General features: G+C 36.6%; 1 protein-coding gene across 2 annotated transcripts in view; it reads right to left on the bottom strand.

The window, feature by feature from the left end:
• The window catches only part of LOC126850219 (protein slit), a 305,313-nt gene that overhangs the window by 233,784 nt on the left and 58,890 nt on the right, over positions 1-12,639 (bottom strand). The gene's annotated exons all lie outside the window — the stretch shown is intronic.

Genomic DNA, 12,639 nt, shown 5'->3' with positions numbered 1-12,639 from the left:
GCAAGTCCGAGGGTATTTCTCAAAACAATATTTCGCAGTGTCCGACGGGGCATAGACGATATCGATCCGCCACGCCGATAGTATCGACGATTTCCGCGGGAATGACTTTCCGCGGCATAGGTTGATGCCGCGCCGAGGAAACTTGTCGTTTATGGATTTTCGATGCCGTCAAACCGGCGCGCCTGACGAGTCGAATCCCTGACATACACTGTGCGCGAGAGGAGTTTCTTTTAAAGAAGTAGCTGTCGCCTTTTATCGCAAAGACACTCGCCATGCCGAGACGTTCACGGGCTTAGAGATGCGTGAAGCGACAGTTGCGATAGCGGCCTGTCACTTTCACGTCTTCCGTTTTCCGTCGCGTCGCATAGACGATGGCTACAGGCAACTGGCATCAATTTTCTACTAATAGAGATGCGTGCTGCGTAGTAGACGGCCCATACTTCAAACCTATCGCGCGTGCCGCGAAAGATTTATTTTTTTTTTCCAGAACGCCGACGATTGAGCGTGTACGTTTCTCTCGATGGCGCGCATGATACTTTTTACAATGACGGAGATAGGCAAAAGAAAATGTAGTGTGACCTTCTTAAGCTCCTAGGATGAAATATCGCGCTCGTAAAACTCTTAATGGCTTCTTAAATTCTCGCGCTCCTACATTGTACAGCATAAACCTAAAATTAAACTCTTGCTAAAAAAATATTTTCTATATCGCTATATGCGGTGCAAAATTTGCATATATTTATAATTTTCGTTTATGCGTAATTTATCGCGAATATTGCGTATTTTATTATACAACCGTGATGTACAATTAACAATATTGGTTTAAATATTCCAAAAAATTAAAAAAAGTACATAATCCTAGCGTGTTGTAGGAAATTAAAATGCAATATCTCTTACTACTCTTACCAATACACTTTATATGCTTAAAATTGATCCGTCACACAAAAGAACACTATCGGCTATAGTTTGTTAATACGGTTGAATGCTTTCATCCTTCCCTTTGAGGTATTACGAGCAAAGTATCGTAATAACGGTCGCCGGGATATAACTGCGACGTTGAACGGGGCGGTAAACGGCAGCAAAACATATTTCAATCAAAGTTCCCAAGAGCTAATCCCAAACGACTCTACTGTGACCGAGAAAGGAAGGATCAGGGATCGATCCTCTGGTCCGCTATATGTGAGAGCAAACTCTTCGGCAGTTCGTACTTTCAGGCAGCTTTTTCCCCGGGACTACAGTGTATTTGCCGCTTAAAACCGAAAGGAACCCGATCTTCTCCCGAGGAAAGGCACGCGGATTATTTCAAGTGAAATTCGACGACGGTATATACGCACTCTCTTTCTCTATCTTTGTATGAACGTCTTTTAAATATTCGGGCAGAAACTCAACTGAGAGTTTTCGATGCGTTCCTTTCGAATGCGATACTATCAGATAGTAACGCGTGGTACTTGGAAAAGTGAATAGACATAATATAAAGACAAGAATCTTGATTTTAACTTTCTCTTTTTGAAAGCTGAATAAAATGTGTGGAAAAGAAATCGAAATATACGGATGATGCGTTATGAACTATTTTTGCATGTGGCAGTAAAATCTAAAAAATGTGACGCGTAAAAAAATAATGAATCTTATGAATATATTTTTAAATCTTTAGTCAAAAAGATTTTGAACTCAGCTCGATGAGATGTGGCTTTCGGCAAGTAGTAAGTACCTTATAAAGTTTTCGATAAGTACCTTATAAAACGTGCAAATATATAAAATTCAAGATTTAAAGTTTTGTAATATAGCTGTTTTGAATAAGTATGGAAAAAAAGTAACGCCATTAAAACGACAAAGAGAAGAAGTCTAAATTAAAAGAATCAAGATTCCATTGCGGCATTTACGATGTGATAAACCGCTTGGTTTTTTTCATAGAATCGAGTATGTAAAAGAGAATATGACGTATATTTTCATAAAGAAACCGAACGCAATAATCGTAAATAGTACAAGCAAAACATTTAATTTTTATATAAAAATTAAGTATTATAAATAATATATAATATAAATAATATTTTTATTATATGAGAATAATAATAAATAATAAATAAAGTAAGAATAATTTTTTGAATTATTTATTAAGTGACAAAAAATATAAAATAATTTATTTTATTCCCTCAGAATAATAAGAAACAAAAATGTTTGTATTTTATTATATTGCTTTCATTTTAAAGAAAAAAATGAAATAAAAAGTTAATATAAAAATTTTAATAATACAAAATGCTCGCTACTTATTTAATGTTTCGCGATAGACTTTGCTCTCTTTCTCTCTCTCTTTTTTTTCTCTTTCTGTACAAATAAATAATTTCTGCAGTACTAATTCAAGTCCATTAACTTTGCGGTTTGCTCTTTTATAAAAATTTCCTACTATATATTATAGGCTGTCTGACAATGAAAAGTCATAAATGTAGACAATTAGAAGAAAAACATAAAAAAGTTTCAAAAATATTTCATATTAAGTTTGAAAAAAATAAGCTGCTTTTACATTCGATTCTACGACAGAACGATAGCACTATTATTCGAGATCCTCAAAAAGGCTACTGCCCTCAAGGCAGTCTCAGGCAGCTATTGTAGTAGCTTTAAATCGACCCTGACTTCTCAAACGAAGACGGTTTCTCACGTTTTTATCCCTGCCCTCGAAGCCACGAGCTCGCCGTCCAGGGTCGCGTCGCTGATTTGAGATTCCCGAGTTTGTGCCTTTCGCGCCAATCACGGTTGTAACGATATATCTCCGGCGTATGGTATGCGGCTTTTCTCCACCGGCTCGGTATGATTTTAACGATCAGCGTTCTCCGTGGATCCGCAGCATTCCGGCCATATTCCCGGCTGGTGGTTCACGATCGCGGCGAGGAGGCGCATTAATAATTTATGTCGTCCGACGATAGAACGCTCCCGCCGGCGCTCTCTCGACACGATCGCAGCGAGGAAATCGTGAGCGCCGATACGATCGTCTCCCGTCGCGGAAACGTGAAAGAAACCCAACGACGGCGGAGTCTCACGCGGTGTCCCACACTTCTTTCACGAGATCGAAGGAAGCTAATAAGAAATTAGGGACACGCGCGATCGTCTACGAGAAAGCCCTGGGATCGCTTTTCACCCGATCATCTGTCAAACTCGCCCGGTTGCGACGAGCATATATAACGCGCGGAAATTCCATCTCCGAGATTTTTCCCCCAGAAGAGACTTCCGGCGAGTGACTTTGGTTTACTTCGGTGGCAACGGCGGCTCCGCTTCCGGCATAGTCGCGCTGTATCGGATCTGACAAATCCGACGGCTCGCCACGCGGACGGAATTAATAGAATCGACGTTGCGAGAATACGTCCGATCCTGGGGCATTACATTCCGACATTGGCAGTCACGTTCTATCTCGCCACGATATTTCCGAACAGGAGTACCTTCATATGCAAGATGTACCTGATATTACAGTCAGAGATAGTGATTTTATTTCCCTAAAAAATATTATTCTTAAAAAAAAATTTGTGAAATATATAACATTGTTAAATATTTATTTTCTATTAATATTTAACAATCATTGTATTTTATGGCACAAAAAATTATTTATATAAAATGTATTGAAACTTTTAGCCATAATTCTACATATAATTTTGTAATTTTTCTTAATTTAAAATATATATATTTCTCATACTTTGATATACTAAAGAATAAAAACTTATGATAAAATTATCTTTATTTTGCGTTTCGAAATAAATTAACCCACCAGAAGAACGTAGAAAAAAGTCATATAGAAAATGTAGGATAGTATTGAGTCCCATAAAGCCAGCATTAGTAGGTTAATGGTATTATAATCGATACATACTATATATATAATCATTGATCTCCTGGTAAAGCCATATGAAATTTGATATGTAAAAGCTAATGAGCATAATGAACATGACGTGATATAGCCGGAATGTAAAAAAGCAACAAAGTCTGTCTTCTCATAACAGCATCGACAGAAACCAGAGAGGATATATAACGTGATGGTATCCCTTTGGATTAAATAAGCCATGCGATTAGGAAACGGCTGTTAGCCGGACATCGCACAGACGCGTTCGCTTCTCGTAAGTTCACGCTGATTCATCAGCATCATCATTTATTACATTCGTTCAGTCTGTAATTGGGATCCGAAATTAATTCTGTCTGACAAATTGTTTGACCGTAATTTTCTAAAAGTCACGCAGTTCGACGCGATCGAATCGAACTTTCTCATCCCATATGTCAAGATCGACATAGCTATGATAAAGTTTAACCGCGATTTATTAGTGAAAATAGCAAAACGGACGTTTTCAATTATTTTTTTTTTGTTTGCTTAATTTTTATCAAATTTAAGTATTATATGTAAATATGATATAAAGTGTTTGTAAAATCACGCTAATTTTCTTTATATTTTTTACAAAAAATTAACAAGCAAAATATATCAGATAGACACACTTTCACGTATCTTTTAAATGCACAAAACAGTGTTCCATCTAGCTACCGTTTTAATCGTAAAGCAAGCTAGAGTGATGGACGTTTCAGACACGGGCATATGTTTCTCTTCCGATGCTATCGTTTGTCACTGCCGGTTTTAACTGATAGTAGCATCTGGTAAAGTCTGTCATTGCAGGTTTTGACAGACGTTACAATCGGTCGAAATCGCACGTACGAGCTTCTGCCGACAACTCGTGTTCGTCGTCGTCCATATCTCTATTGAATTGATCAAACCATTATATCTCGCCTGTTAAAACGCGAGAAATTTATAGTCTTTCTTGTGCAAAGCCTCCCATGTATAACAATATCTCAATATAATTACAAACGGCATACAATTACGACTATATTTTAGCTATTAATGTAATTTGAATTTTAAATATTCTTTAAAGATATATTCGCTAAAAAAGTGTTATCTATACATGTAGCAATAACTGTATTATTTTATGATTGCATATACATATTATACAAATTACACATTTCCAGATTATTGAACCATAAGATACCTCTAAGCTGATCAAATATTTGTTTGAATCCGATTTATTCAAGCGAAATAATCCTTCTTTACATATGTATTATATAATAACATGTACTCCAAAAATGCTGTATTATTTATAATTTGTTCTATAATAAAAGAAATTATGGTATATTAATATATTATAATATCTAATATATCACAATTAAACATTTCTATTTTTTGGATTTTTGTTGAGCAAGGCATATATTTGAGAGTGACAAACCTAAGGGAGTAATGACTAGAGTAGCCCGGATTTCTTCTGATATTTCTTAAAAAGTAGTATCATATTTGCTTCCCCCCCTCTTCCTCTAAGTATATGGCAATCTCTAAACGCAATTATTTCGTTCTTATCTCTCCATGCAAAAGTCGAAATATACATATATGAGAAGTTTTGTCTCGCCGCATTCATGGAGATCAGCCCGATATTTATAAATTGCGCCGATGCTCGTCGACATGTGACTAATCGATTCACAAAATGTGTAATCGCGTTCGGTTTTAACGCACGGCCGAGAGAGCGCCATTCCGCGAATACAGAATTTTGCTCGCGCATTCTCGGATGAACGAACATAAGAGTGGGGGGAGGGGAGGGGAGATAGAGAGAGAGAGAGAGAGAGAGAGAGAGGGTAGTGGCGAGTTACAGTGCGGAAGCTGCATGGTATGGGACACTCGCTTTACTTTTTGAAATCCACATAGACAACGGGCAAAACGAGCGTGATCGTAATTAACGTCATCGACCCCGATCTGCTCCCGCTCGCTATCCGGCCTTCACCGACCCCCTCGCCCGTCACCGTCAACACCCTCCTCTCCACCTTTCGTCGAGCGGTCCATCGCGCCCCGTCGACGTTGTATCCTTTCCATTTCGCGTATAATTAGTGTCCTCTGTATGTCGCGCGTAATGTTTCTCTCTCGTTCCCGCCGCGTTAATAACAGACCCCTGCCTCGGTTGCGTTTGCGGCTTCGCTTATCCGTTTGAAAACGAGATTCAATTATGATCGCCCGAAGGTGCATGGCACAAAAGGGCAAGTATCGTTCTGTTTTCACAGATCGAGCTTTTATTGCTCGCATTTTCCCCGTGTGTCTTCTTCGTGGCTGATTCTTTTTGAGAGTTACTGCGGGTTGGACGGCACAGATCAAGGGCAAAGTGCGGGTGAGTTTGATAGCATCGCATTGATAATAGTAGATTTTTCTTATTGCTTCGTTTTTTAATTAAAAATGTAACTCGCCGTATTCCCTTAATTTAGAATAAAATTATATCAATGTGTCTGCGTGTCATATAATTCGCTATCAAAATAAAAGATATTTAGATATAATTAAAATGCAATATTATTATATTATTATGTTTCTTGCAAGAAAATATGAACAGGAGAGAAATAGATGAAATTTCAAGATCACTAAAGAAGTTGGAGAGTCAAGAGTAGCAAGTAGACTTGGTACTCTTCCGATGAACTTCGCGCAGATCGGTTACGACAAAACTTTTAACGAGGATGAAATGACGTGCAATTTTAATCGCAGCACTTGTAAAGTTTTTACATGTATTCCAAAGGGAGTTATTATTCTAAAACTGTAACTATTGTTAAAATGCGTAGAAATAAATGCAGATAGAAAAATTAAAATAAATATATAATATCGATATGTAATGTTATAATAATAATTTAATATACACACATTTATTTTACAAAATTAATATATTAAAATAAGATTGTCAAATCACAGCAAACACACACACACACACAATTCTATCTTTTAAAGTTTTTTATTTATTGACCATATATAATTATTGTATGTGATAAACATTTTCATAAAATAAGATATGATGTAAGTATTAAACAAATTTTTCATATTTTTATAACGCCTTCAATTCATTTTTTTTTTATTTTATTCAATAACGCTCATATCGTTTCATATTTTCGAGTTCGCCAAATAATAAATATCTGACAGCTGGATTTGCTATTCCAAAAATGCGCAATAAAGAGACACAGATAAAAAGAGCAAAAGGTGATCGCAAACACTATCTACAATGTATTTGTAGCGTGTCTAGCGCGGGTAACTCCCTTACTAATATATCAATGGCGAAATAACCGATTATTTGAAGAACCGTGTAAGCTACTAGTCGTGACGTGAATTTATTTGCTCGATTTGGAAGCCACCCAGGGGCGCCTTGCTGCTGACGGTTCTGACTGATAACGACCACTTTGCGCCACTCCTGAACCTTCTATTTTAATACCGGGTTACCCTCCGTGAATTGCTTAATATTCTGCTGGTGCAAAGGTAGGGACTGGAATTTGGCCGATACGAGGGCAGCTGCGCTCGAAAGAACGTATACGATCCGAACTCTGCTTCTTTCGCTCGACTTTCGATGAGGCAAACTATCGAACATTGCTGTGCAAACACGCGCTCGACGAACCGAGATCTTATATAGTGTCCCCGCGTATGCTCTCCTTTAAATCGCTGGCTAGATTGACCCGACCGCTCAGTCGTTACGTTTTTACCGTCACAGAATGCGAAATGCAGGGGATCCTCTGCTTCATTGCTCGACAATTTGTATCCGAATTGGATGCTTTAGAATTTGGGGTACCCTATACGAACATTAAATGTTATTCCCTCTAATGCAACATGTTATCAAGCACTATATAACAAATATTTAATAAATTAGTAATTATAATTTTAATCTGTTAATTCTGTTCTTTTCAAATTAAAAAGAAAAATTATTCAATGTTTATTATATCTATTTAGGTTACGCAGTTTTGTGTAATAATTACATGTATAAAGATTTAAAAAATTATTTACTTTTATTTTTAGGAAGAAAAATTCGGAAATATAGTTGCTAAAATATTGACATTTATCTTCTTTTACAACATTTAAATGCTTGTGATTTAAATGGCACAAGTAGAATCGCGTACATTCGTACTATGTTTCTTATAGAATATAATATTAGTCGTGAATAAAAACCGGTATCCAGCATAGCGAATACAGAAGTGAATACTGCTACAGTTAATATCGTGCGTAAAAAAAAGAGCCAGTTTGCCAGAGTTGCGATTGTGTATTTACAGAATGCCGCAAGGCAGGTGTTAATTGGCTCGACTGTGCCCCGCTGGAAAACATACACGAGTAGGGAAACGAGATGGGAAATCGCAGTGTGCCGGTCGATGGTTGGCGTGTCGCATGATATGCGGAGACTTTTATGACTTCTACGAGAAAAATAGGAGAGAGAGAGAAAGAGAGAGATGTTGGCTAGCGATGCGAGGTGTGGTTTTGCATGGTAGAACGAAAAAATCGATTTCATGTATGTAGTAGCGAAACAAGCCCTTCCCCTGCCAAGGTGGCTACCTATATCTGAACTTAGAGGGTTACCTCGTAAAGTTCGATCGCCTGTTCTCGCCTTCGAGTTTTTATAGAGGAAAACAGAGGTGGGGGCACAGATGATAATATCGATCCGCGCACGTAATAATACGGCCTCTCTCGCGAGACTCTCAGCGTGAAACAAGATTTTAGCAGCGTGTGTTTAAATTTTATTCATTCGCCTAATCCAGAAATATAATTTTCTATGTGAGAAAGTTACGTTAATTTCATAACAATATTAAAAAATATATATTGCATCAATTCATGATTATGAAAGAGATATATATTTCTGATGTAAAATTTAATTGTCTAAGATATTGAAAAAAAAATAAAAGTATGCATATCTCTTACAGTTAAATAAAAAATTTCTATTATGCTTATGTTATGTTCTATTATGCTTATAAGTTTCTTCACTCCATCATATTTATTAAATTATAACAGTTACGTCTTTATTGCGCGTCAAGACTTTCGAATAATTCATATGCGACATTGCCTGGAAAGTGGAGAAAAAGTATATCATGGATTTTTATGTGATACAGAACTGCATCTCGGGAGACCGATTTTACGTTCCTACTGAATAAAGCGCATAACGTGAAACATACCGCCATCTCCCACCGATATTTACGTGCCGCCGTCTTTTGGGACATAAAATTTTCCATCTCTTCATGAAGTATTTTTCAGTTATGTATACCTTCGGATCTTCCGATTCCGAGATGAAAACAAAATGCTGCAAGAAGTATATTGCAAAACTTTTGCTCCGCGATGCGTACGTATCCCCGCTGTTATATAGCGTCAATCTCCTGTATAACTATAACTTTATAACATCTACGTACATTCGTGCACGTTGCTCATTTCATAACGTGTGACATCGGCGTTACGACCCGCTGACACGAAATACGTGCGCAATTTCGTGGTCGCGACGAGAAGATGACGACAACGACGAGACCGATGACGACGACGACGACGACGACGACGACGACGACGATTGCTGCATATCGATTTCGTGAATCTCGCGTTCTCCTACCCAGATTTGATCGCGTACTTTATCAAACATGCGCCTTCACGATAATCACCTAGAACGTGTTTATAATTCGCCTCGAATATTTATGCTCCCTGCGGCGGCTAATTGTGATTCACTGACTGCCGTCACGAAGATATGTCACAAAGAATTAAGCTTTAAGGATAAATGATCCTGTTTGATAACAGGTGTGCAAGGAGTTTTTCAAAGAAATCAGAACGTTCATTTATTTGAACACTGCACATTGTATAATCTATAGAAATAGAAATCATAAAATAATGTCATAAATTTTTCCGCTCTCTTATGAGAAAAAAAAATCTCTGATGGCAAACACATACCAAATTAAAATGTAAACAAACTCAACTGTATTAAAAATAATAGCAGAAAATAATAAATGATTTTACGAAATATTTATTCAATACTAACATTGCACGTTAAAAAAAAAATTTGATCTATATTAAAGCCATTTTTACGTCGCGCAATCTACTTTATTTCGTGGTGGAATGTATCCTTGACCATTGCCTGGTCATCAGCAAAGCCCCTTTTTCAACGCTCGATTCTGGCCATGACGTTGCGTTTCGAAGTAACGAGACGAAATGGCCAAGGGTAATGGACCCGGCCACTTCTTAGACAGGTCCCAGCGATGAAGTATTGGAGATATGTGGTACTAAGTCTCGAGATAAGTACCATCGGAAAGCGGCATCACGGTTGATTTGGCGCAAGATAAATCCAAAAGTAATACACGTCGTCAAAATCGACAGTTTCTAAGATCCATTTTCAAACGAGTTTCTAAAACGCTTCGCCGATATGGTAAACGGTTTATGCGAAATCGAGTTCTGCGTCGTACTACAGGGTATCCGCAAATTTGTGGATCGAGATTGCATAGCAAAGTTAAACGAGTGAAGTTAATACGTGGGAGTGAATAGCAAAGTTGCAATAAATTTTCTAAACTGTCAATTAGCTTCATTAATATTATTAAAATCAATTTGTTTAAAGATTTTTGTATTTAATATTAATTATTTTAAACAAAATATAATTTATCATTGTTTAAAATGTAATTTCATATATCTTTAATACAAGTTTAATAATTATATTTCTAACAGAAAGTAACATTATATCAATTTTTGCAATATCTTTGAAAATATTTCTATATATATAAAAAAAAAAAAAAAGAAATTTAGTCAGAACAGAAAATATTCCTAAATAATATAAAATATACAAGTAAATTTAAAAAAATATATATATAGGAAAAAATGACGTAATTAACAATTTGCGGATATCAAAAAGAGTTGACTTAGTTTTATCATAGCCGAAAGTATCTCATTAAATTATCATTATAGCGGGATTGGTTGATCTGTAAATTCGGAAAAAAAATATACCAGAAAACCATAAGGAATTACGTTTTTCTTTGGATCGAGGTATACAAAAAATCGGTTTATTTTCGGCGGATAGAGATTCGAGGAATCCGATTAGCGATGAAAACCTAATTTTGAACTCCCTCCGTTCGAGGGGATGACCCGGCTCGAGTGACAACGTGGGAGAAACCGAATGATGTCGGTGCACCGGCTGTATGGTGGAACGTGTGTCAGTTCGGGATATCAACGAGAACGACGACCACGTGTTGTCCGTACCAGTGTTTGGTAACCGAACGTCACTCCGAATGATGGATGACACGCTAATCGTTCGTATTTACGCACCGCATGTGCCCCACAACCTTCTTATTTTCTCGTCCATTTTAAGACCACGGTTGCCTCGTAAACAGACAAGCAGAATTTTGCTACCATCAAAGTGTATTACGGTAAATTATCGATTTTTCAAACCCGGCAAATAGAGATAATCTGTATAAGCTCAACAAAATCTATTGATAAGAAATCCTATGTACGACAAACCTTCCGATATATCTCTGTAAATATTTTCAGAAATCATTTAAAATTATTTATGATATCAAAACATATTATGCGTACAGGTCGTAAGTGATTAAATTCAAACGCCAGATTATTACGAATGCGAAATACGTGCATCTTTGACTTCAAAAGTTTTTTCTGCGATAGATATTAAAATTTCTTTGCGTTTGTGAAAGTTTTACATTGGCAGCGTATGTTACTGACTAGGGTGTACGTGTGCATGCCAAACATGCGTGTCGTGCGTATCTAACGAGTTCGATGATCGAGAAAGGTATATACGACTATGGGAATTGACGTGAATCGGGTTATACAGGATATATCGTATTACAACCTTGTCAGAATGTTTCCAGGCTATCGAATTTACGTAACTACATGGGAGAGAGATATCTACTATCTTTTCTATAATCGTTTCACATTTGACTAGATATGTTTACAATTCACAATATTGATTTAAAAGAATATTGATAAAATTTGCAAAATTCTTTCTAAATGTAGCAATAACTGAAGATCAAATGTAATAACATATCCGTAAAGTTAATAAATTATTAACACTTCATAATTATTTAAAAAATATTTTATAATAATCAAAGTATCTCTCTCTTGAATCGATCTCAATTTTATCAAAAGATAATAGACGGAGCCATAACTCAATATTATTCAATATATATATATATATATACACACTACTTTATTTAATTTTTATTGACGGGAATGGAATATAAAAATATCAATATGCAATATCAATATAAATATAAACACGAGAGTCAATAGAATGCATAGAATATTGTGTGCAGCTATGCAGATTGCTCTCGATATGTAGAAAAACGCAATACGGAATTTTCGTAAATCACATTTACAAGTGAAAAAGATTATTATTTAATTACTGAAATTGCCTTCTAAAATTCTATTAGATATAGCAGCCGAAAATGAAATTTTAAATTCTTTCTAAAGAAATTCTTACATCGGGATTAATTTCACATATCTTCAAAAGTGTTGCGCAATACGATTCCGCAGGATATTTGTGGTGTCGTAAATGGCAGTAAGTTTACTTTAGTCGAGCGAACTTTAAGAGAGCGCCCATCCAAATCCAGCTACGCTTGATCGAGCGTTTGCATTATTGCGTGCTCGCATGGGAAGTTATCCTCCCCGTAGGATTAACGAAACGCGAAACGCGATGCTTCCATTCGCTGACTTAAGAGAGAGCGGGCCTAGATTATGGGCCCACACTTTAGGAACCTACACTACGCGTGACCAGCGATGCGTGTCGCCAGAACGTATACGTACGCTCGATGGTTTGATCGATCGGCCTATCGCTCCGTATTTATTTATATTCCATCGAGTGCTCGCACCTGGCACTATTAGCT

Source organism: Cataglyphis hispanica, chromosome 6 (genome assembly GCF_021464435.1).
Source record: "Cataglyphis hispanica isolate Lineage 1 chromosome 6, ULB_Chis1_1.0, whole genome shotgun sequence".
Lineage (NCBI taxonomy): Eukaryota > Metazoa > Arthropoda > Insecta > Hymenoptera > Formicidae > Cataglyphis > Cataglyphis hispanica.
The sequence above is the reverse complement of the archived record's forward strand: the minus strand, read 5'-3'. Positions and strand labels throughout refer to the sequence as shown.